The following is a 27,125-nucleotide window of genomic DNA, read 5'->3' as shown; positions in this document are numbered from 1 at the left end:
GATGCACAGGAGAGTACCTTACAATTAGACAGTTTCAGTTTTCGTGATTCAATATGATGTTCCTTTGTGTTTTACATCGTAGCCACCACTTATCAAGGCCTGGAGGCCACTCGGGGATAAGGGTTATTGCTTTGTTCATGGAATATACGTTTTGATTTAGGCACAGATAAGGAGTGGGGAAAATTATTGACAATAGTTTCAACTAGACGGATGTTTTTCATGAAAGATTGGCGAGGGGGGGACCAGAGATTGGAGCTCAGACGAGCACTTGCCATGGAAATAACGATAAAACAAAGACAGGCTCGCAACGTCTCTTCTGTGGGAGAGAGGTTTCAGGCAAGAAAAAAGGGCATCCCCCACTAGGCTACGAAGTCTATTTTACACTCTGTCAAGGCAGGATAGGTTATTTTTAGCAGCTCCTGCGCAGACATGGCAGCAATACTCCATCTTTAGACGTACTTGGCTTTTATATAGATAGAGAATTGCATCAGCAGTAAGATATCTACTGGAGCGGTAGAAGGATCCCACCATTTTTCCAGGGACCTTGGCAACAAATATGATATTAGTGTTCCATTTCAGCTCAGGAATAAAGGTCAATCACAGAAGCTTGTCAAAACATGGAGCCTCTCCAAGACGAGAGCCATTCATTTCAATCGATGCCAGATGAGGATCAGAGCGTTGATGATGTAAAGAAGCTTGGTTTTAGATGCATTAAAAATAACCAGCCACCTCTTCCCCCATTGTACCACGCGATCAAGATCAGAGGAGAGAGAATCGGAGAGAACCTTTTTTATTTATGGCCTTTGATTTAATCAATTTTAATTTTTCTCCAAAGTTCTCCCTTTTTAAGGAGCAGATTTTGTGTGACATTCAAAACTGGCCATGTGTCAAATTATGACTCCGTGGGGAGAAAAATAAATCGTTTTCATGAAAGATTGGCGAGGGGGACCAGAGATTGGAGCTCAGACGAGCACTTGCCATGGAAATAACGATAAAACAAAGACAGGCTCGCAACGTCTCGTAAATTTGTCGTAGGTGGGGGGCGTAGTGATTGATATTAAAATAGAAAGTAATTCATTTAATATTAAAAGCAATCTTCTCAAAAGATCATAAATTTCGAAATTACCTTTTTCTGTTCAGGCCGTCATGAGGTGAGCACCATAATTTTTGTCTCTCCGTAAACGAGGAGGGGGGGCACCCCCTCCCTCAAAACTAGTTAGGGTAGATTAGTTAGCTTTGAAAAGCCTATTGCCCAGTTTTAATTGTATTAGATTTTTTTTTGTAATATATATTGTATCTAATATAAAATAAAATAGTCAGTTATGTTCCATATATATTACAATTGTGTCGCGTATTGTTTTTCTTGTGTCTGCCATAAATGCCTTCATAAATGCCTTCATTGAAACAACGAAACGGACCGAAAAATGAAGAAAGAAAATTCCAGTCAGAACGCCACCAAGGGTGAAGAGGTCAAGACGTTTCCTGAGAGAAGAAGCAGCCACACAACACATCCAACATCTCAGGTATGTTTTTCTTCTTACAGACACTAACGACGGCCATCTTCATATCTTCCCGAGACTGCTTTAAGACATTTACTATAACACGTCTGTCGGTCACACCTCAGTGACCGACGGATAGTGGTATACATACAAACTATCATAAAAAATGAAATAGAAACAAAATAAAGGCTATTTTAGTATAATCTGTCTTGATTTTAGAACACTCGTTCAAAAAGTTAACTATATTTAAAACACTTAAAACCACGGCGAGAAAAATGCAGTAGTCGGAAGCCGGGTTTTTATTTAGGAAAGAAGAAAGAGTTAAAGTGGTTTTGGTAGAAAATGACGACAGCAAATATAATACCACCTTCCCCGAAAAAAATAAAAAATAATTATAATTTGTTGAATTCGCTTTAAACAGAAATCATTTTTTTTTTATATATAGAAAAAAGAAAATAAAACGAAATGAAAACTTTTACTTGTTTAGTTCACACAATAAGCTGGTCATATTCCAAATGAAGACAATAGCGAATATTGCTGACAGGCGGATCTTAAGTAAAGACTTATCGTTAAGAATGGCGAGATGAACAAGAAAAAAATTTAGGTTACCACAAAAGTTCTGGCAATAAGTTTATAATCATTATACAGTACATTACAAAGGTTTAGAAATCTAACAATAAAACCATGAAAATAATGTTTTGTTTAATTAAAAAATATTTCATTCTAAAAATATAAGTAGTTACCGGTGTTGATTGGCATCTTAAGGTAGTGCTTGAGTTCATTTTTGCTGTTTTTTATGCCATACCAACCCCTTTTGAGTCATTTAATATTGAATCCAGTACTTTTATTAAAAGTTTTATGCTTTGAGTTCTTAATATGTTTCAACATTTATTTATGGTGGTTTCTTTAGATATTTAGACATGATGGAGAATTATTGGCGTATCATCAGATGCAGTTTCATGTAATTTCCAGAACCTGGGCACTTCCACGTACTAACGTTCCAGATCAATGTAGACATGTGAATAATAGCAACTTAGGCACGATTCAGCACTCCCAGAGATTCCAAATTCGTGTCTTAATAACACATAAGTCCATGTTTGTTGCAGTTTTAAAGTCATTTATAGAGTAGAAAAATGATATGAATACTAATCAGTCACTAATACAGATATTCCGTATATGCATGCAACAGACTTTCATAACCTTGCAGGCAAATTTATTTTTATCTTGGAAACTTGAATCCCAACTAATACTGTTAGATAATAGGCACAAAGTTTAATAAAAACTTTTCATATCTATCTGTGTAAGTATACTTTGCTAATTATGTTTCAGTTTGAAGAAATATGGTATAATAAAATTATGGGGGGTTCGTTCGCGCCTGACCTCCATAGATTGGAAATATGTCACAAAGTTTAACAAGGTTTTTAATATAGATCCACATAATATTGTGATAAGTGTTTCAATGTGAACAGGTATGGTATAATAAATTATGGGGTTTATCTATTTTCTTTTTACTTTCATCATATTTTGCTTTGGTTTTGATACCCCCAAAATCGAAGCTATCTCTTTACAACTCTTCCTTTTCATAACCTATCATACTTTCGTAAATCAGAGTCCATTTTCTGTAGGCTGTTTGTGAACCCAGTCAACGACGGGTACTTTTGCTAGTATATATATATATATATATATATATATATATATATATATATATATATATATATATATATAGGGTGGAATGATAAAATTCTCGCCCTAGAAAAGACAACATGATTCCTTTTATGTTTGATTAAAACCGGTTTTCTTTTTTTGTTGAGGACCATCTAGTAGTTGGCCAGTTATGTACTGATCCCAAGCGCAATAGGAGCCTCCTACCATGTCTGAAAGTGACACAATGTTCAACTAGCAAGACTGAAGAGGCATTACTGTACAACTCATGCTCTCTACTGATCCAAGTTATGACAACAGGACCATTGCGAGCACCCTCAAAATCAAATCAGGATGGTTCAACGCTTGAGGGTACAGCCTAATGCATCAGACGACCCACCCTTACGGTTTGTGGTGTGGTTTCAAGGAAGGACCAAATCATGCAACCTCATACCTTCGAAGTCGGCTTGAAAGTCAACACCAATACTGGATGTGCTGAAGAGTGTGATGATCCCCTGACGCAATCAGGTGGTCGGTTGCAAACCCCAGGTGTGGCAGTAGGACTCGGCCTCGGGCCAGAAGTCCAAAGAGACTCAGGCTCGGCTTCAGAAGGAATGATACGACTTTATACCTTTCCCTCACTGCCCCCTTCTCCGCTGAACTGAATCCGCTGGACTACTTCATTTGGTCATGCGTCGAGAACATCACCAAAGTCAGCCTGATCGCTGCCATCCGCCGAGTATTCACTGATCTCCCGCCGGCGCTTGTTGAAAAGGCATGCTCCCAATTCCAGACCCGTATCGAGTTGGTGATTGAGGCTGAAGGCGGCAACATTGTCAGCTCTACTACATAATCATGTAACTTGCATTGAATTTTTCAAGAAAAGTTTTAAAATAAAGCTATAGTGTTGTTTTCTTTAGGCCGACAGTTTAATCATTCTACCTTGAATATATATATATATATATATATATATATATATATATATATAGAGAGAGAGAGAGAGAGAGAGAGAGAGAGAGATGGAGAGAGAGAGAGTGTGTGTGTAGCAGGACGCCTGACGTTGTTCACTCGTAAAATACACATAAATATTATATTTTAATTCATGCAGATTGTAATGTTGCCGTTGCAAACAAACGAAGACAATAAATAAATAAAAATCTGGATCGGCATTTTTTCTCAACAAAAGTCTTTTATTACCGTTACTTTCGGCACTGCTTATCGCTGCCTCCGACCAAACGCTGGCCACAGCCAGCCATTTCTCGCCTGCGACTTCACACCTCCATTTCCTTCTATGTCGTTTTTCTTTCTACCTGAGTACGTGTTGTATTTTTTCTACCTTTCTTCCTTCCTCTTCTCGCACGCACTTCCTAATTTGCATATGCGCGGTTTTCTGGTACTGCTACTGCTAACCTCTTCACTTACCGATCATCCTTTGCTGCTGCTGATACTCTCCACGCCCTCACATACACTATATTACAGATTGCGTATTTATTATTATAGAACTAATTCTTACTTGATTATTATATTGTATCCAATATATAGCCATGATTTCAAAGTTATAAATCATATGACTTGCGGTAATCAACTGGAATCAAAACTAAAACGTTTAGCGCTTCAACGTCGTTACAGTTTGAACTATCAACAGATGAATATGAAAGTTAAAAATTAAACGACTTTAAGCTATGAATGTTTTTGCGCATGCTCAAAGGTAATAGCTTTATTCGACTCAAGGTCAACCTTTTTTTCAATTTTGACTCTTGGTAAGTTTATTTAATCTTTTCCATGTATGCAAAACTTTCATAAACTTTCATTTTTATTATTGACCAGAGCTGCTCAATTAGGTTTGTATCTGGAGAACAAGGTGGTCATCTCGTCAAATTTTCTCTACTAAAGCCTAATGACTTAAGGTAGGATGTCGTAGCCTTGGTTGAGTGGGATGGCGCATTGTCGTGCATAAAAATCAATTTGCGGTGACGAAGATTATCAAGTCATGGCGTCAAATGCTCATTTAAAAATAAAATATAAGACTGGCTTGTCATTTTGACACCCTCTGGCACTCGAAATGGTCCATCTCAGATTATTCTAACCCAAAACATGATACCTCCATCTCCCTGTTGACGACGGAATCGATGCGGGGGCAGGGAATCCAAGAGGACTCTAAACTCCACTATATACGATTCATCCCGCCTTCTAACTGTGACTAAATGTAAATGCAGATTCTATGAACAAAGATTCTTTCACAGAACTGCCTGCCGTGGAACACTTTTCTGCTAGTCTGCTTCCCGGTTGAATACAACATGGTAGCCTTCAAATTCAATGTAAACAAATTTTTGTTGAACCGTACCCATAAATAATAAAATTTTGCCCAATTTACACCATTAACGATTATTACAGTACCAATTTACATTCATTAGCCCTTATTCTCGAATGGCCTTCGGGCCTTGATAAGTGGTTACTCCCAAGTACAAAAAATACATTTATTTATTTCTGGATATTCCGTTGGAGAACAAAGAAGGGCATATCTAATGAAATGCATCAAATACAGAATGTAGAGGATGGAATAATTATATTCTGATGAGCTAGTGTGCAACTTTGGCAAATGCCTGAAAATAATATGCAACAGCTCAATCCACGCTTTATGAGCGAAATTGGATAGAATGAAACTGTTTAGAAATCGTCGCACGAAATGGCTTAGGAAGGAATGTCGCCTATAAAACTTTGGCTAGTAGATATTCACTCCATAACGGCCCCACGGACCGGAAAGCGTTATATGGGGCGGATTACGTATACTTTTAATGTGTCGATTAAAAACAGTTACGCTGGTACATCTCACGTGAATGTATGCACGCGCGTATTTGTGTGTGTGTGTGTGTGTGTGCGCGTGTGTGTGTGTGCGTGTGTGTATGTGTGTGTGTGTGTGTGTGTGTGTGTGTGTGTGTGTGTGACTTATATATTGCTATTCGTCTGTAGCTTGTTGGTTAAATCAAATACAACGCTAAAACTGTGGCGGAATATGTGGCAGAACTTGCGTAACAAGCGTTATGCTGCGTCATGGAAATGCGATAGTTTTATATGGAAAAACAATCTGTCAAAAAGAACATAAAAAATAAAAATAAGTGCGGAAATGGAATAGGCTGAAAAGGAAATATTTAAAAGAAAAAAAAGAAAGGGTGAAAAAGAAATATAAAATAAAACAGATAGGCGTAATAGAGAAAGCATGAAAAATAAAAGGGAGGAGAAGGGATGAACTTGGAATGAAAGTGGGACGAAAAGGGAGTGAGTGAACGGTGGAAATAATTTTTCTAAAATATCAATTAAAAAGAAAAAGAAGTAAAAAAAATGACAAAGTAAAATGTTCATTACAATTTGAAAAAAAAAGAAAAATAATAGTAAAGGAAGGGGGAAAAAGTAACGAAAAAAAAATAGGACAGTTTTACGTACAATAATAAAAGATGGAGAAAAGGAGAATAATAAGAATGGGGAGTACAAGAGAAAAAGAAAATAAAGGAAGGAAAGGAGATATTCCCTAACGGGGAGAAACGACGATAAAACAGTTTCGGAGGTTCATAGGGAACTCTCTCTCTCTCTCTCTCTCTCTCTCTCTCTCTCTCCCTCACACACACACGCACACACACACACACACACACAAACACAGAAACAAAGTGCTTTATATACGATGTGCCTTCAATAAGTTTCCAGACTTCTTTCATATATGCACTTTTATTGATGATGAAACTCTAGTCGCCTTTCGAAGTAATCTCCTCCAGCTGCAATGCACTTGTACCTTTCCAAAAACCCCTGGAAAGCCACAGGGAAGTCATTTTTTGTGAGCATATCAATAAACCTCGTCACAGCCTCTTTCATCTCAATTGTCTTATAACGGCGACCTGTAAGGTTTTCTTTGGGCTTAGGGAATAGCCGAAAGTCACAGAGAGCAAGGTCTGGACTATAGGGAGGGCGGGGAACTGTCTTGATCCCATTGATAACATCTTTCTTTTAGATTTTCTCTGAGCACTCTTGGTACAAACTTAGTAACAATTGTCCACATCTTCAGTTCATCACGAATAATTGTGTATACAGTGCCCACATTAACATTAAACTGTGCACTTATTGTCTCTATAGAAACACGACGAACCTTATTCATATAGATTCTTTATTTAGTTAATCAACTTTGGTGTTCTGACTTCCTTACTTCTTCCACCACTCTCATCATCCCTCACAGACTCTCTGCCTTCCTTGAATCTCTTATATTACTAAAAACTGATGCTTGATTCATGCAAGATGGTCCAAAAGCACTCTGAAGCATTCCATACGTTTCTGTGGAATTTTTATAAGTTAAAAACAGAATGTTATTTCCTATCGTTCTGCTAAAGAGTCCGTATATCCAGATTGCATTTTTGAAATTCACCAGCTGTGACAATCAGGCTTCAGTAGGGTGTATTCAAATTCCCTTGGAGCTGTTCATTTGGACCTGAAATTGTTCAGTCATTTAATAAGATGTTTTAGGTATTGAACTGTAAAGTATCTACGATAATTTTTAAATATATGCACAAAAATGTATGGAAACTTATTGAAGGCAACTCGTATAGAAGTAGAAATGATTCTAAGACATCTTTGCCGAAATTAATAACACTGAATATAAAATGATGGTAAAAAATTAAAACAATAGCAGGGCAAGAAAAAATGGTGCCCTTCTAATAAATAAAAAATGGTATCCTTCTAATAAATAAAAAATGGCGTCCTTCTAATAAATAAAAAATGGTATCCTTCTAATAAATAAAAAATGGTATCCTTCTACTAAATAAAAAATGGTGTCCTTCTAACAAATAAAAAAGGGTGTCCTTCTAATAAATAAAAAATGGTATTTTCTAATAAATAAAAAAATGGTGTCCTTCTAATAAATAAAAAAATGGTGTCCTTCTAATAAATAAAAAATGGTATCCTTCTAATAAATAAAAAAATGGTATCCTTCTAATAAATAAAAAATGGTGTCCTTCTAATAAATAAAAAACGGCGTCCTCCTAATAAATAAAAAATGGTATTTTCTAATAAATAAAAAATGGTGTCCTTCTAATAAATAAAAAATGGTATCCTTCTAATAAATAAAAAATGGTGTCCTTCTAATAAATAAAAAATGGTATCCTTCTAATAAATAAAAAATGGTATCCTTCTAATAAATAAAAAAAACGGTGTCCTTCTAATAAATAAAAAAATGTTGTCCTCCTAATAAATAAAAAATGGTATTTTCTAATAAATAAAAAATGGTATCCTTCTAATAAATAAAAAATGGTATCCTTCTAATAAATAAAAAAACGGTGTCCTTCTAATAAATACAAAAATGCTGTCCTTCTAATAAATAAAAAAACGGCGTCCTCCGAATAAATAAAAAATGGTATTCTTCTAATAAATAAAAATGGTGTCCCTCTACAAAATAAAAAATGGTGTCCTTCTAATAAATAAAACGTGGTGTCTTTCTAATAAATAAAAAATGGTGTCCTTCTAATAAATAAAAATGGTGTCCTTCTAATAAATAGAAAAACAGCTCGTTGATTGAAGTAAACAAAAAACATAAGATTGTCCAATAGGTTTAGTTAATCGCTTCTTGTAGAAACAAAAGATTCATCAATATTTTTATGGTAGCTATGATCTTTCTCAAAACCACGATAGCTATGACCAGCAGAGATCAGGTATCTCGTTCATTACAGATTTGTAAATTCAATAGGTAACAGGTCCACGAAGAATTGCTCTGTGGATGAACTCGATCAGAACAATTTAAAACAACACTTGAAAGTGTAACCTTCCAATATCCCAATATGATTTTTAAAAATCTTTTTAGATTGGAAGTTTTATTTGCGGGGATTTTGCTCATTAAATTTCACAATGTTCAGACCAATGTAACCGCAAAGGTTCTTCCTGTGTATTTTCTGAATTTGGGTAACTTCTAATCCATCTTGACAACTTTCTAGTCGAACTTGGGAATCTTTATTTCGAACTCTAGAATCTGGATGGGATTTCGAACTGAGCCCTTAATTTAATCCACGGTTGTAGAATTTCTAATCTGATCATGTATCCATAGTGTAAGAGTTAAACGTTTGTCCCATTGGCTACTGTACACTTCTTAACCCTTATCCTCGATTGTTCTTTGGGCCTTGATAAGTGGTGACTCCTATGTAAAAAAGTGACAGTGTTTTAAGTGTTGTAAGTTGAATCTTTACTACAGGCGATAGTAACTAATAATAACATAAATTAACTCAATTCTACGGTTCTTATGGTTGACGGATTGAGAACAATGAACTCTGTGGATTAAATAAAAGGTTAAGTTTAAAATTTAGTTTAGGTTCCTGAGTTCTAGAGATATTCTTCCCCATTCGCCAGGAACATTCTCAAGTTTGAAAACATGCACTTAAAGAAGGTTGCAGGTTACATTGGTCGAAACGTTGCGTATACATCGATCAAGATGAGGATAGTAGTTCGAATAATCAAGCAAATAATAATCCTGTAAGGCTTTATTGCTTGTGGGAATTTACAGCGACGACCACTTTTATCCTTGACTACAGCCGTGTAATTTGCAAACTGGCACTGATTGACATAATGTGGCACCATCATACACACGCCTTTCACGATTCCGAATATAAAAAAGTAAACTTTCCTTATATTCAATGAGCAGTGTTTCTGACAAAACCATTACTAACGATTACTACGACATTATCCCATTAATTACTGTATACGCAATAACCCTTATCCCCGAGTGGCTTACGGGCCTTGATAAGTGGTGACTACCATGTAAAAAAATAAAAATAAAATAAAATAACTGTTTCATAAGCCAGAATCTATCCATCTCATACTGCTGACTAGTTTTTGATCTTGAACTATATTTTTAGTTTCTTACATCAAGTGACTCATAACTTGCCTAGGGCGATTTCAATAATAATAATAATAATAATAATAATAATAATAATAATAATGAGGGCTAGAGCCTTAGGAAGTCTTATTGCCACCCAAATTCCAGTGAAGACCAATGACTTCTGCCAACGACAAATCATTGGTAATCTGCTGTTGCGATAACGCAAATTCATTTGCAAAGATTATCAAAAGAGACCGAGAGCACTGGAAATCTGGGGAGATTTGTTGTCTCTCAGACTCCAGAAAACACCAGAGGTTGTTCTCAAAGAAATATTTGATGATGGTCGGTCTTAAAACTAATTTGAACTGACAGCTGATGGACAGTACGTAAAAAGGGATCTTCTTAGGTGATTCCCTATCACCATTACTGTTCATTATAACCATGATAGCCCTGAACAATATACTAAGAAAATGCCAAGCCGGATATAAGTTCACTAACACAGACGAAATAATGAACCACCTAATGTACATTGATGATTTGAAACTGTTTGCAAAAACAAACAGAACTCGAGACGCTAATAAACACGACCAGAATTTTTAGTCGAGATGGAATTTGGTATGAAAAAATACAGACTGCTGACCATGAGGAAGAGAAAACTGGAAGGAACAGAAGATATAGTACTAGCCAATCTAACAGAGATGAGATCACCAAGTGAATATGATAGCTACAATTATTTGGGAGTGCTGGAAGCAGACACCATCAAAGCAACAGAAATGAAAAAGAAAATTAGAAAGGAATACTTCAGGAGAACGAGAAAACTCGAAAGTAAACTATATAGTAAACACCTAATTAAAGGAATAAACACATAGCAGTGTCACCAGTAAGATACTTTGGACCGTTTATAAGTTGAACCAAAGAAGAACTAAGGAATCTTGACCAGAAGACCAGGAAACTCATAACAATGCACAATGCACTACACCCAAAGGATGATATTGACCGACTCTATGTAAAAAGGAAAGACGGGGGAAGAGGGCTAGTTTATAGAAGACTGTGTAAATAACAAAAAAATATATATAATGCAGGACACTAAAATAATTATTACTGCAGCAAGAGACACGGAAGAAAAAAACAAGATAGAAAAAGAGGAGACGAGGAATAAGATGAGGAAAGAAAATGGGAAGAGAAACAGCTATATGGTTGATTCATAAGGATGACAAAAGATGAGACTAACGAAAACACTTGGAAATGGTTACAAAAATGAAACCTAAACAGGGAAACTGAATTCCTAATAACAGCCGCACAAGATAACGCGATTAGAACCAACCACATCAAAGCAAGGATCGACAAGGAAACAGCAAATGCAGACTCTGCAGACAAAGAGACGAAAAATAGGCCACATAACGTAAATGAAGCAAACAGCCCAAAAAGAATATAAAATCAATCAATCAATCGATCAAGTAGGAAGGGAGTACACTGATAATTATGCAGACAATTGCATCTTGAACACATAGGCAAATGGTATAAACACAAACCAGCAGCAGTACTGAAAAATTAATGTCACAAAATCCCATGGGACATGGATATACAAATGAATGAACCCATCCAAGCAAGAAGACCGGATGACATAATAATTAACAAGAAGAAAAATTCCTGTCCAGAGAGCTAAAAGGGGTCTGGAAAATGTTTTGAAAAAAGAATGGGAGAGATTGGAATCTAAGGGATGGCCCAGAAGATACAACGGATAACAGTAATGAAATTTGCAGAAATATTAAGAAACCCCCTTGAATGCAGAGAATAACAAATACGAACCACAGAGACAAATTGGACACACAGAAATGACTACAGATGTAAAAGGCAAAGGAACATTTCCCCCCTTTTTCTTTGTGTGTCACCATAAACAGGCAACACATCAAATAAATGAGCGTCAAGGAGGATCGAGGAGAGGAAGCACTAACCAGAGTCGAGGAGAGAAAGCACTAACCAGACCTCCGCTGGTTGAGTACAAAAATGACTTGGACGTTGGGGAGCCTTATTGCCACCCAAATTCCAGCGAGGTCATCGCCAACGAGAAATCAATTGTAAGTGGCTGTTGCGGTAATGCAAATTCTTTTGCAAAGGTTATCGAAAGAGGTGGAGAGTACTGGAAATCTGATAAGACTTTTTGTCACTCAGACTTCAGAAAACACAAGTTCTTCTTAAAGAGACTCCTTTGATGATGGTCTGTGTGGCTACTCCTAGTGAGTAAATGAATAAATAAATAAATAAATAAATAAGTAAATAATAATAATAATAATAATAATAATAATAATAATAATATAAATAACACTATAAGTTAATGATTACAATTGAAAAATAATGAACTCCTCGATCCTTGACCTACGATCAAAACGTAGTAGCTGTTTTGTCTTTTATAAATCCTCGTAGACGGAGGTAATTTTTTTTATTTGTGTTCTTAACCCAGTGTCCCGTTTGGGAAACTGTCTTTTCCCCAAATTAAAAACCGACCTCGTATCAAACTTATTCTCTCGTTGAGAGACAAGTAAATTAAGGACATTTTGAAAAGTTTTTTTCTTTTCAAAAATGTCCTCATGAACAAAGCCAGCAAAAAAAAAAAAGAAAAAAAAACGAAAGAAAAATATCAAATTTGTAAGAAAAAGAGAAGGAAATAATTACATGTGATAACTAGGAAGAGTGCAAGAAAGAAAAAACAAACGAGAAGAAAAGATAAAGAAAAATAAAGAAAAATATAAGAAGTAAAAAGAAAGACGAAAAGGAACCTAGAAAGGAGAAATGCCAAGCAGAAAAAAAAAACTGATATGTAAGCAAAGTTTAGAAGAATTACATGGGAAATGAACAAACGAATGGCAGAACTGTTTTTTAGAAGCGCACAAAAGCGGCTAACAGATTTATCTCAAACTTAATCGTGACAGAGCAACGAATAAGTTTAGAGAAACACAAAAGTATAAATTCACGGAAATAGAACGCGTTTAATGATGAAAAATCTACTTCAAATAAACTGCCATATCTAGGCTAATGCATCTACCATTAGTCTCTCACTCTTAGAAAGGGTCCCAAAACGAGTTTTCAAACTTAATAGGTCCTGCACTATTGGCCAAGCCCCAACCTCTGTCCCATCTCCGTAATGTTGCATCGTTGTGCCTGTTTTACAAGTACTTTAATGGAATATAATCTGTGAATATATGACACCTATGTAACCTCGACGGACTTATCTTTGACTAATTCGACAAACAGCAAAATCACGCCCCATCAATGTTGAGGTCCCTAGATGTCGAAAAGCCTTCTACTCTAACAGGTTATTTCTTTGAACTGTTAGACTCTGGAATTTCTTCCCTATTTCCTTCTTCCCTGAATGTACTAAACTGCAGAATTTTGAAGGTAATGAGAGCAGACATCTCCCTATAGTCATCTATTGGACACAATCTCCAAAAAGTCGCCCCTTACGTTCCAAATCGCAATATGCCTTATTTGGGGTGAATATGGCGTAAAAATAATTAGTGTAACAGACCGACTGATAGACGGTCGTACAGATGCAACCACACCAAATTGAAATATGCGGTTGTGTCAATTATTGAAGAATGTTATTCGAAACTTACGCGTGACAGAGCAACGAAAATTGTATTTCTAATTTCAGGTCTCATGTTTTAATATGCCCATGAAACTTAATTTTATATCTAAAATGAAAAACAAAAATACATCGATTGTGTTGCTACGCTTATTAGATAAACTTTCGATCATTCTATCGCCCCCGAAAGAGTCAGACTACCGATACAATCTTCTATCTATATAAGAGATCGATACGTTTTAACAAAGAGGAGTATTGCCACATATGCGTTGCATATGTGGCAGAGGATTTTCCTTCGACCTCAGCCCAAAGCTATTCGAGTCGAGGTCTTGTTAAAGTAGCTTGTTCTCTGTTAACTGATTTGTAGTTCTATACAGTTCTAAGAGGTTGACCCTTCCAGGCTTTTCCTCCTCACTTTTTGAAAAGGCGCTAGTTTATTGCTAATCTCCTGAGGCTCTCCTACGGGGGAATGCTGATAGTGTCACCCATGCATTTTTTGTAGCCCAGAGTGTCATCCTTTTCAAGACCGACTTTGACGACCTCATATTATATCCTTCAGACGTGGAGATAAATACCATTACTGCTACATCTGGGAGGCGCTGCTTTAAGCATTAGGGAACTCTTTCTTGCATTAACAAAATAAAATTCGACTTCACAATCTAGTGGGGAATATGATCTCTTCTGTTTACAGCCCTTTCGTGATCGTCTTCAAGTCGAATGCCGATAAATACTTAACATAAACGGTTCCGAATAAAATAAAACTTTATTCATTCCATTGTTCGAATGGTTTTTGGCCTTTGTAAATAGTGGTCTCTCACTCTCTCTCTCTCTCTCTCTCTCTCTCTCTCTATATATATATATATATATATATATATATATATATATATATATATAAAGTAGTAGCGTTTGTGTGTGTGTTTGTCTGTCTGTACAACCCCCCATCTACATTGATTGAGTTACGGTCATTAGTATAACTAAAAAAAAAATGTAACTGCGTCAGCACTAACCCTATTCGAGTTTAACCGGCTTTCCCCAAAGGAGGAAGTTTCATGGGAGTATGAAATTCACAAGCGGTCCCCAGTCGCATATATATCCCTATCAGGAGAGGGGACGACGTTAAATTTTTGCAATTCTTGCAGGGAGGTGTCGACGTCCTCCTACATACAGTACCTGGAATTTCCAAATTGGCCACCCAATTTTAATAATGACCAGGCTCAACGTTGCTTAACTTCGGTGATCTGACGGGAATCGGTGTGTCAACGTGATTATGCCGTATATCGTTAGCATATCGCATTAAATTAAATCTATTTAAATAATTAGATCGATGATATTACTTATTCGACATAATAGCCTCGTTTCAACTGTATTATTTAAAAATATAATTTAAAATTTAATTATTCAGTTTATTTTCATTTCAATTTATATTTAATTTACCTTATTTTATCTGAAATCTGACACTGTTGAATTTTCAAATCAGAAAACCAAAGGGGAATAACTGATAGTTTAATTCGGAGGAATTTTTTTTTTCGTTTATTCTTAATTTTTACATAACCTATTATATTTGTTACTAGACTACCCGTGACCCGTTGGGTCAGTATGTTATATTAACCATGGAATTAATGTATGAGCGTGACACTTGTGGCGGAAAGAAAATAGTTTTTTGTGACGTAACAAAAACATTTCTATGAAAGTATATTAAAATGAAAAGATTTCTATGAGTCGTTCTGTTTATAATTGTTTATTTTTGAAAAAAAAAAACTTACAGTCATTAAATTACAAGTGCTTTGCCATACTTATAGGTAAATGTGCACTGAACAGATACCATAATACTTGAAGTTAAATTCAAATTTGGATATATCTTTTAATTTAAACGCGAAAAAAAACAATTGGGACGCTGAAAACGTACACAGTAAAACAATACGTTTTATTGTCGCGTAAATCGCCGTTGTAAAATGTTCTTATGGTTGTCACCGGGTAAAGTAGATTTGTTTGTAAGAAAATTGAGTTATAATAACTTAAACATAATACGGAAATGAACGATGTCAAAAGCAGAAAATATTAACAATTGTTTATTTCGTTAATTTAAACGCGAAAAAAAAAAATGGGGACGCTATAAACGTACACAGTAAAACAGTACGTTTTATTGTCGCATTGATTATTTAGTATAATATATATCATATACATGAAACATAGGTATCCCCAAAACAATGTGAAAAACGGAGCGCATGCTCCCGTGACGTCAGACTTGTGTTAACTATACGAACTATGAAAAAGCAGAAGTGACTTAATGATTTTTTAAAACATTTGTTTATCTTCTTCAAACTGCAATTAATAATTAATCTTTGTTATAATTTTGGTAGGTTTTAAGATTTACACAGTTTAATGATTAATAATATTATAAACATTTGTATATTAAATATGAAATACGGTTTTACTGAATGTTCTTTTGGTTACCTACGGGCTTCCATATTTTGTTTGTTAAAAATAGACGAACAAAATATGACGGGGGGGGCACAAAATGCTTAATATTTGGGCAATAATATTTTCAAATCTGTTTTAATCTGGCGATAAAATAGCTGACAATATCTTTATGTAAAAACTTAATATTAAAAAAAAAAAATTAAACACAGTTAAAAATCTATGTTGTAACGGAACATTTTGAAATAATGGAATTTTAGTCGTTTTAATCTTTTAAAAATTAATTAATGTTTACAAAGTTTCGTTTTCTTGGCAATTCAACTGATTATAGTATATATAAATTCGAAAAAACGCAATATAAAAAAACAACATAGTAATAAATTTATATCATTTTTTAATTGCAATTTCAAGGTAAATTTTTGTTCAATACGTTTATTTAAATATGTTTTACTTATTGAACTCTTATGTTTCATAATAGATAGAAATTTCGAGAAATTAAAATATATTTTGGTCGAGTTTCGAAAAAAAAGATAGGGGGGGACACGCACTAAAAATATTTCCCCCTCATATATTTTATGGAAACTGCATTTTATATGTAATTTCATTCTAAAGTGGGTAAATATCGAAAATTTCACGAAAATCCGACCATTAGTTGATTTTTGCTAGATTTATTAACACGGGTATGTTTTCACGTTCGGAATGTCTACTACATGGGAACATTATTTTAAAACGCCAATTATGTAAACCCAATTTCATTATTTTCGTTCGACGAAGAAATTTTTTAAAAATTATTACTGGTTAATTTAGCCCTCCTTCTTCTTAATGGTACAAAGTTATACTGATAATATTAATTTATAATAAAGTTACTTCGTGTTACATAAACTGATAGTATTAATTTATAATGAAATGTGGGGTAATTCTGTGGTGAATTTTGGCAGTCCCTAATGAAACAGGTCGATGATTATACGTATTATTTGTAATCACGTTTTGCGTTTGCTTCCCATCTCTTGAAATTTTTTATTCAATAAATTTAAGATATTTGCTTTTCTAAGGATGTCCCTTTGTTCGAAGGAAACCGATCCAGCGATTTGTGTTTATTTGTTTACGCTGTTATGGGTTTATGTTTATGTACGCATGCGCAACCGGAAGTCGTAAACCAGATGCTGGGTAACAACACCCGTTACAAGGTTATTTGAATTTTATAATTATATAGATTGTTGGGTTATCCGTTTCTTATACTGCATTTAGTAGCTTTCTTTGTTCATGTAAACTATAAGTACGCCGATATAATTCATAAGTTCTTTTTTTGAAAAACTTCTTCTCCAGAATACATATTTTTTCTTTATTTTCAACGCCGATGCCCGGGGGGAGGGGGTTAGAGAAAAAGAATTAAAATTAATGTCCTCATTTACTTGCATCCCCACGAGGGCAGAGTTAGTCAGACACAGGGCCAATTTTCCATGTAAGCAAAATCCATTATCCTATACATTATCTGCTCCTTTTTGTTTGTTTATAAAATTTAATCAGTGTTGCCCAGGATTTCATATAATAATTATACCATAGCAAGTATGCTTAATTGCCTGCGAAACAGATTTTCTTTATAATTTATTTAATATCTTAAATTAAAAATGGTCACTTTTTACGACGTGACGCAGCGTCGTTTAACCCCTAAAAAAAAATAATAAAACCTACTTTTTTGGGGGGAGGGAGGCTTAATACATTTAAACAGTCTTTATAAATAATATTAAAGAAATTTTGAAAAAAAAAAAAGAAAATTAACATTTTAGCGAAGGGCATCACTTTTCCATATTTAAATTTAACGCAAAATGAGCACCCACGTTTTGGGCCACAAAGCGTTCAACGAGATATGTCATCTCTAGCACTTTTTCAAGTTTGGCGATCAAGGAGGGGCCAACATGACAAATACAATTTTTTTTTTTTGGGTGGTGGGACGGAAATTACATTTGAAACATTAAATAACCATAAATTTAATTAGCTTATATGAGACTTTCACCTAACAATTATATAAACAAAACGAACCCCAAAATATGACAAATTCAATTTGTTTTTTATGGAGATGGGAGGATTAAATTAGAAATATAAAATGACAAAAAATTTAATTTGTCTTTCGAATTAATTTTTGGTAGATTTTTTTTTCGATCGCACGGGCATTCGCAGCTATTTTTACTGAAACAAAAGTTGTAATGATTTATTTATATTTTTTTTTGTTTTCAGTGCTAAACATCCGGAGAATAGTTTATTCTCTTTGTTGTCCTTCTGCCGAAATATCTTCTTTTTTTTTTTGTCCGATTACATTTGCATGTTTTCATCCGTTCTTTTATTTTTGATGTGGGGGAATCCACGTTACCCATAATGAAAATGATTAGTATACAAGTTTGCTTCAAACAGAACTTCATGTCAACCCAGGCAACGCCGGGTACCCATGCTAGTAAGCATATATATATATATATATATATATATAGTTGTTGATTTTTAAACGATATCAAGGTTAGCGTCTTCACCTTGGAGATCTGGTGTTTTGTTGTTGTTGTTGTTGTTTTTTAAGAAAGTCGGCCATTTTTTATTTGGACGCAAACAAATATTAAATAATATTTTATTATTTATTTATTTAGTTATTATTTTTTTAAAAACAGTAATCTACGGACCTGCACGTTTCAGTGTAGCTTGACTGTTATTAGGAATCGAACTCCGGACCTTATGTATTTCAGTCCAGCGTCTTAATCCATTACACTATGATGCCAAAGACAATTTACGGTTTAGTATTTATCGTTTATATATTTACGTAGATTTTTGTTGTTGATTTTTTAAACGATATTAAGGTTAGCGTCTCCACCTTGGAGATCTGGTGTTTTTTTTGCTTTGTTTTTTTTTTTCAAAAGTCGCCCATTTTTTATTTGGACGTTTGGGACGATTAATCGGAATCAAAAATCGCAAAATATCGGGGCTATTAGGGATTTCAGAATCGATATCGGAAAAATTTGTGCATATTTCGTGATGAGAAAAAAGATTCCTTTAATTATAGTTTTATTTGATTTTTTTAAAACAAAATTTTCCACTGTCATAATAAAGAATAAATATTTATTGATTTTAAATTATTAGTAAAACTATAATCTTTAGGTCACCATTTTACAATTGTGTTTTATGAGTTTTTAGAAAATATCTGCATATTTAACATGTGTTTTTTACGGTAATCGGAGAAAAATAATAACTTTATAGTTAAATATATAGAGATTTATTAAGAATCCTATCCCAATAGGAATCGGTAATTGTGTTAGAATTGCAAAAAAAATCAACTTTGTAGTAAAATATTTAGAGATTTATAAAGAATCGGAACCGGTAGTTGTTTCGGAATCGGGAATTTTATACGAAATCGGTAATTGTATCGAAGCCGAGAAAAATATTAAAATCGTCCCTCAATTATATATATATATATATATATATATATATATATATATATATATATATATATATATATATATATATCCTGCTCATATCATAGCTTAGAATATATTGTCTTTACAGACACTTATTCTGACTAATTTATTTCTGCAATAGCTTATAACTAAGTAATAGACATACAAATAAACACATATATCTCGTATTAGCATGGATTCGTATAAATGTATTGAAAGAAAATAACTGAAATTTGAAAGATGTCTGTGTAATATCTCAAATGGATGATGAATCAAAGTTGAAATCAAGAGAAGACACGCGATGTTCATTTTCTATTATAAAAGCCTACACTGGATGCACTCAATGATGAAAAAAGAAAAAGGAATGTCCTGTTTTTATTTTTGATGTGACGTCAGTGAATGTGTCTAATAAAGGGAAATAACTTTTTAAAACTAAGTACTACAATATCAAACTGTTGTATGGAAAAAAACACGATACCTGTTGTACACGTTTTATCGACGTTATTTTATCGATAGCCGAGGCAAAGTTAAGGGTTCTTTGTTTAATCCTGAAATTTGCGCATAACTGAACAAAATATATCTATCTGTATGCGAATCGCGATTCTGCAGTTTTCGTTAGCAATAACTTACTGTTCCATCGTAGGCAGACGTTCAGTTAATGTACATTTTGGTCATTAGATCAACTAATGAAATTAACTAAAAATAAATATCTACTATCCAAATAATAATTATTATCTTTAAATAATTTTATTTAAAGATTTTAATTTATCACATGTTTGAAAATCTTTACTTCAATTTGTTAATAACAGTTTTTGACACTATTGATTTTACTTCGAAAATTAACAAAAAAGAAATGAACTACGGATATTTTTTTAAATTAATTAACTATAATCTAATACAAAATTAAAAATCAGTAATTTAATATGGTGTTAAATAAATGAGCATAATTGCGATATTCACACATTGAAAAAAAGTAGCTGACTTAAAGCATTCGCGATCTTTATTCTCAACAACAAAAAACATTTTCAAAGAAATTATACAAATTTGAGAAATGTAGAATTTGAAGAATGAAGAAAGTAAAGACAACATAGAAAGAATGAACGAAAAAAATAAAATGGGTGGAACCTCTTTTTTATTTAGAATTAAAAACATTCCTAAAACAATTGCTTATTTTTGTCTATTACAGCATTTGGAGTAAGATGAACAAAATTATTTTGCAAAAATATTTTAATTTAAAGCATCAAGAAAGAGGGAAGCAAAGAATTAACTTTTCTGTTTTACCTTCATTTTGAAATGGCCACTTTATTATATAAAAAGGTAGATGGAATTTAGTATTACGTATGAAATAGAACAATGCATTTGTTTTTAAATTAGCCAACATTGGCACAATGCAAAATGGATGTTCCGAAGTTAGTTGGAACAAAGAATGGTGAAGACGAGGCGAAAAGAACTAAAATCTTTTAGCGAATTATAAAAGTAAGGTATTTAATAAGTATAGTAAAAATAATTTATTGAAAATAATTAAAATACTCCTGGTATATTAAAATTAGACAATACTATTAAAACCAACTTCATTCGCTTCGTCTTAATCATTCTCCGTTCCAAATTTTTAGATCAATTCGCCTAGGTAAAACACATCGTGATTTTTCCCAGGAAAACCTGTGTCAGCTAATTAAAAGTGTTTTTTTTTTCAAATTTCATGCGTAATACTAAATTGATTTTAACACCAACATGTTCAGAATACCATACTATTAAAAGAAACACAATTCTTGAGTTATTGCATATCATCTTCCCTATAAAATTACTGGGGTAAATTATTATTTAAATTTATATCACTTCACTTATTGATTTCCGAAACACTAGGTAACAAATTGATGTCAATAGCACATTACTAAATAAAATTAGATAAAATAAAATAGAATATTCATATATATAATACTAACATGGCTACATGGCATTGCCCGGGGTAATAATGTAATATATTTCTATGAAATCTTCTATCTTTTTATCAACTAATTTATCTTTCTTTCACCCTCCTTCATTTTTCCCTTCTCTCTTTTCTGCCCAACTCATTCATCTCTCTCGACAAATTCACAGTCAGATTATTATGAGACTTATCGAGGACTGAGCCAGTATAAAGGAATTAAATTATCCGAAAAACGAACATTTCTTTTCTAAATTTTAGATATTATTAATCTAAGGAAACGCTGATCAATAATATAAAAACTTTGTGGTTCTTTGTTTTGTAATTTTGCACTTTTTGATAGATAACCGAACATATAGACACTTCTCCTTTATAAAATTTATCATTGTACTAAAACTCTGAATTTGTTTGTCACAGTCTCAAATTTTAACGTCATGACGTCATTTCTAGCAAAGTTTTCAAATTTAACCACTCAGACTGAAATGCTGTATATTTTTGTTTCGATTCTAGCTGCTAGCATCCAAATCAGAGTTTTTGTAAAAAAACAAAATTGAAATCACTACTATATATTGGATACAAGATAATAAGCAATAGAAAATTGGCTCTATAATAAATATGAAATCTGCATGCATTAGAATATTATATTTAAGCGTATCTTACAACCTGGCAACGCCGAACAGTCTTCTAGTAGATAACAATATCGATGTAATATTATCTGTTTACGACAATTCACGTTAAAATATAACTTTTTAAGTTACTTTAATATATTAATATAACGAATCCATAGGTAATCTGATGAAAAAAAGAAAAAAAAAGAACCGGAAAAGTTATTTTAAAATAAACTTAGCACTTTTTTTTTTTTACATAAAAACAACAGAAACTTCATCTTATATCGTAAAGGGCGATTTTCTTTAAAGTGTCCATTTTAGAACAATAAATGATAAAAATGTTTTATAGTCGTGCTCTAGACACTATAATCAACAATAATTTGCATTAAAAAATGCATGTCTTTAAGCCGCCTATATTGCTAAGCTGCGTAGAGAAATTATATATGCAATAAGCAATTCAAAAAGTAAATTAAAATAAACAGCTAGAAATTCCAGACATAAAAGTAGGCGTTCAGTATTTTATTGTTGCACATTAAAACATGAAAATGAATTAAAAAATAATTAAAAAAAAACAGGCGAAATATAAACTCGTAACATGAGGAAAAAATGAAAATCAGAACAAAAATGTGAAAATAAAAATAAAAAACATAGAAAAAGAAAAACACGCGTATAAGATGAAAAGTTTTTTTTAAAGCAATTGAAAATAACTTGATGATAGGTAGAGAAGAATTAGCAATGAATGAATTGAAAGTTCAGGAGTTATCAAAATTATATAAAATAATTAAAAAATAAATGAAATGGGGTATTTATTGCCGACTATAAGGACCTTAGTCGATGTTCATGAAAGTTATGCATCAAAATTGTCTGATTTGCATGGAGTCTTTCTCATTAGTTTCAAATATTAATTAGCCTCGAAGACTGTAGGTATAATCTCCTGACACTTAGAAGAGCATACGAAGTCAGGTAAAGTTAAAACAAGAACACACAACGGAATAAAGCAGTAGTAGTTTTGTAGCTCTTACTCTCTTGATCTGCGGTACCGCGCTTGAGACGTCTTGGTCTGTCATATGCAGATATAGAGATGACTAGAGCACGGCGGATCCATATACAAAATAAATTAAAAATTCAAAATCCCTTATGTATATTGACAACCTTAAAGTATTTGCAAAGAAATAAAAAAAAGAACTAGAAAATCTAATAAGCACGACCATAATCTTCAGTGAACTTTGAATAAGATTTGGAACTGCATTTTTATTGTAGAGATAAAGAAGAGAAAAGTCGAAACATTAACGAGCATAGGAGGTAACGATGATCCAGTGGTTAACGACACAGACCGATGACCTGGGTGCCTCAAGTTCGAATTCAGTTCGTCCCCAAAAAATCACTTTCACTTCGGATGTTGTCAATCTTCACGTGATTCCTCTCTTAAGAATCTGATGTCATTTTAGAAAGATTTCTGACTAGAAAATATCGGTGGAAACAATGCCAACAATAGAATGTTCGGATTAATAAACTATGATGACGAATAGCGAGCATTGTCAAATCGAAGGGCGATGACTTGACAAACATAAGAACTGTAAATATCTAGAAGTCGTGCAAACGGAGACCATAACATCAACAGAAATGAAAAAGACTAGAAGATAATAAGTAGAAGACTGAGAAAAGCATCTTGAGAACAAAGTGTGTAGCAGAAACATAATAAAAAGAATAAATACTTCAGAAGTATCCTTTGTGTGATACTCTCGACAATTCGTAGGTTAGACAAAAAATTGAGCACCTGGACAAAATAAGTAATGAACTAAAGACCATACACTGTGCACTGTATACGAATGATAGTTCTGAACGAATCTACGCAAAAGAAGGAGAGAAGGGCAAAAAGGGATGGTAAGTATAAAAGGCAGCGTGGATTATGCAATAAAATAAAGACAAGAAAAATATATAATGCATAAATATATAAATAGCAGTGCTATTTGCAACGGTAATCAACTTCTGTACTTTGTTACAATACAAACGCCACGAAACTGAAAACGAAAAGGTGATGAAAACAAAATGGAAACTATATGGGATTATTTATACGCCTGATCATAGAAAATACGCAGAAAAAAACTAATGGACATGCCTATGAAAAGGACACGATCAGAGAAACAGAAATCTTACTTATAGATGCACGTTTTTAAAATTACCTATATAAAAGTTAAGATAGACATAACAAAGAAAAAACATTAAATATACACTCTGTGGACAAAGCGACGAAACGATAAACCACACTATAATGTGAATGTAAATAAATTAATAAAAAAAAAATTCTTAAACAAACACCCGAACGAAAAATGATACATCCTTAAGCTGAAGCTAGTACTGATCGATAAATAAGCACGAAATCTTATCTGAAATGAAACCCACCTAAGCAAGAAAACAGGACGCAACAATAATAAACAAATGGAAAATAAGATACTGAAGAGCAAGCACGTAGAAAAACGAAGTAAATGCATGGAGCTTGTCAGAGACCTAAAAGGAATATGAATCATGAAAAAAAGGTCGCTATAATGCCAATAATATAAAGAGCTCTAGAACCAGTTCCGAAAAACACGGGAAAAAAGAACAAGAGGACAACTAGAGTTACATGAATTTTGAAAAAAAAATTAAATACAAACATAGAATGGTGCCCATCATAACAAAGATTGAATTACTTAGTATGTACTATCCTCGAACATTCTGTAATCCTGTAAGACCAATAGTCCATTAAAAAAAAAACTTACTATGACACAGTTAACAGATATATTGGGGAGAGTAAAATTAATATTATTAATTTCTCTGCTAATTCAACGTTTGAGTGATAAAGAAGAACCTTCATCAAATATATCTACAGGGTAGAACGCTAAAATTGTCGCTATAGATAAGCCGACATAATTACATTTCTGTTTGATAAAAACCGGGTTTCTTTTATTTTTTTGTTGCAGACCATCATCTACTAGTTGGTCAGTTATGTACAACTTCCAAGAGGAATAGGAGCCTTCCATCATGTCTAAAAGTGACACAATATTCAACAAGCGAGATCGGATATGCGCCGACCCAAGTTATGACAACAGGGCCATTACCAGCACCGTGAAAATACATTGCTGGATTTCCACGAATAATAGGGACGTGCTCAGGGTGATGAAAATAAAGTTTCCAGCCACGATTATGGTCGTTAGTTCGGTTTCAAGTGAGGGCCACATCATGCCACCTCACATTTTCGAAGTCAGCTGTAAAGTCAACACCAAAGTAAACCTGGATGTGCTGAAGAGGCTGGTGATCCCCTGATGCAATCAGGTGGCTGCTGGCAGACCGTGGATGTGGCAGCAAGGCTCGGCGCAGACCCACAAGTCCAAAGAGACCCAGGCTTGGTTTTAGAATGAGTACAACGACTTTGTACCCTTTCTCACTGGCCTCCTCCTCCCTTGACCTGAACTCGCTGAACTACTTCGTTTGGTCATACGTCGAGAACATCAGCAACATGACCTTCCACAACAACAAAGCTGGCTTGATCGCCGGCATCCGCCGAGTATTCGTCGAGCTCCAACCGGCACTTATGGAAAAGACATGCTCCCAGTTCCGGACCCGTATCAAGGCGGCGATTAAGGCTAAAGGCGGCTACATTGAATATATATCTTCTGCATATTCAAGTTACCTGAATTTATTTTTTCAATAAAGGTTTTAAAATAAAGCTGTAGTGTTATTTTCTTTAGGGAGACACTTTTATCGTTCTAGCCTGTATGTATCTCATAAAGAAATCAGATGACGTTATTTTAAGCAATACATATAGATACTTCACCAGATCAGATGAATTCTTGTCCCGGAATCTGGTAAGATCAAGGGGCCACAAGAAAGATTCACTAAAACATATTTAAATGGTTAATGTTCTTCACGTATATACTGACTTAATGTCTAAAAGATAAAGAACTTTAATTCGACACTAGGAAATCTACAGGAGGCGTTCCAAGAGTAATGTCTCCTATTTTTTATTCCGCCCAAATATATCGGATGGGATTAAAAATTGCATTGACTGAACATATGCATTCATGTCCTGAATGTTTCATCTCTGTTGTAGATATTGACGATGCGAGACTCTAAGAAAGCAACCTTTATCATAGACGTGCGTCAGAAGTGGCGATACGTAATTGAATTCCTGGCAAAAGTGCATTAAGAATGATAGTGACTAGGTAAAAAAATGAATTCTGGAGGACAAAAGGTCGCCCGTTTTAATGCTACCACTCCCGTCTTTATAGCTCTTCAATTTTTTTAGTTAAACATAGAAAAATAGGAGGGTTTACATTTGGAACAACCCTCGTATGACAGCGCGCGCTCTAGACGCTCATGCACAGCTATCGTTCATCACTGGCTAAAATGCACTGAGAATAGTGATGACTATGTAGAAAATTATATTCTGGAGCACTAAAGGTCGATCGTTAAAATGGTACTATTCTAGTTTTCGTAGCCCTTCAACTTTTTTTTAATTAAAAAAATAGGAGGCTTTACTTTTGGAACGATCCTTGTACGTATCTTCTATAAGGACCAAGTGTTAGCCCTAGGAAGAAAGAAGTCATTTGATTTATTGTTAGTTATTTGAAATCCATAGCTTTTTTTAACAATTATTTTTCTACTTCGTTTTTCTTATTTTTGCTCTTACCCTCTGTTCTGAGAATAATTGTCTCTGTTTCACTCACTTTACCGTTCTTAGTTTCTTTAATTACAACGTAGATTCTTGAAGTATGACTTGTAAATGATCTTTCCTTTTTCTCTTTCTTCTGTCAGCGCAACAGTATTTTCCTGGGAAATTGACGGAAACAGTTTCAGCCGAGGATATGGTGCGTAAAAAACACGGAGTATCCACGTAAACCAGAGACGTCTAGTCAAGCTAATGTAGTGTAATATTTATTTGCTTATGAGTATTTTTATTGGTCGAGGCCCGGACAACTATTCAGTGTGGGTATGCACACGAGTACATGTGTACCCGTAAAAAAAAATAAAACAAGCAAAAAAAAAAAAAAAAACTGCTTTCGTTGAATTTAAACATCTCATTCGTCAGTCTATTTAAAGAGCCCCACCTATATTAATCATGGATGTCAAAAATATACCCCCTGGCTATAAAAGACGTGGGAGAGCCGGGGTTGGTCTTGTTGACTTGCGAATGC

Source organism: Euprymna scolopes, chromosome 13 (assembly GCF_053919585.1).
Source record: "Euprymna scolopes isolate OS-2025 chromosome 13, ASM5391958v1, whole genome shotgun sequence".
In the NCBI taxonomy this organism is placed as follows: domain Eukaryota; kingdom Metazoa; phylum Mollusca; class Cephalopoda; order Sepiida; family Sepiolidae; genus Euprymna; species Euprymna scolopes.
The sequence above is the reverse complement of the archived record's forward strand: the minus strand, read 5'-3'. Positions refer to the sequence as shown.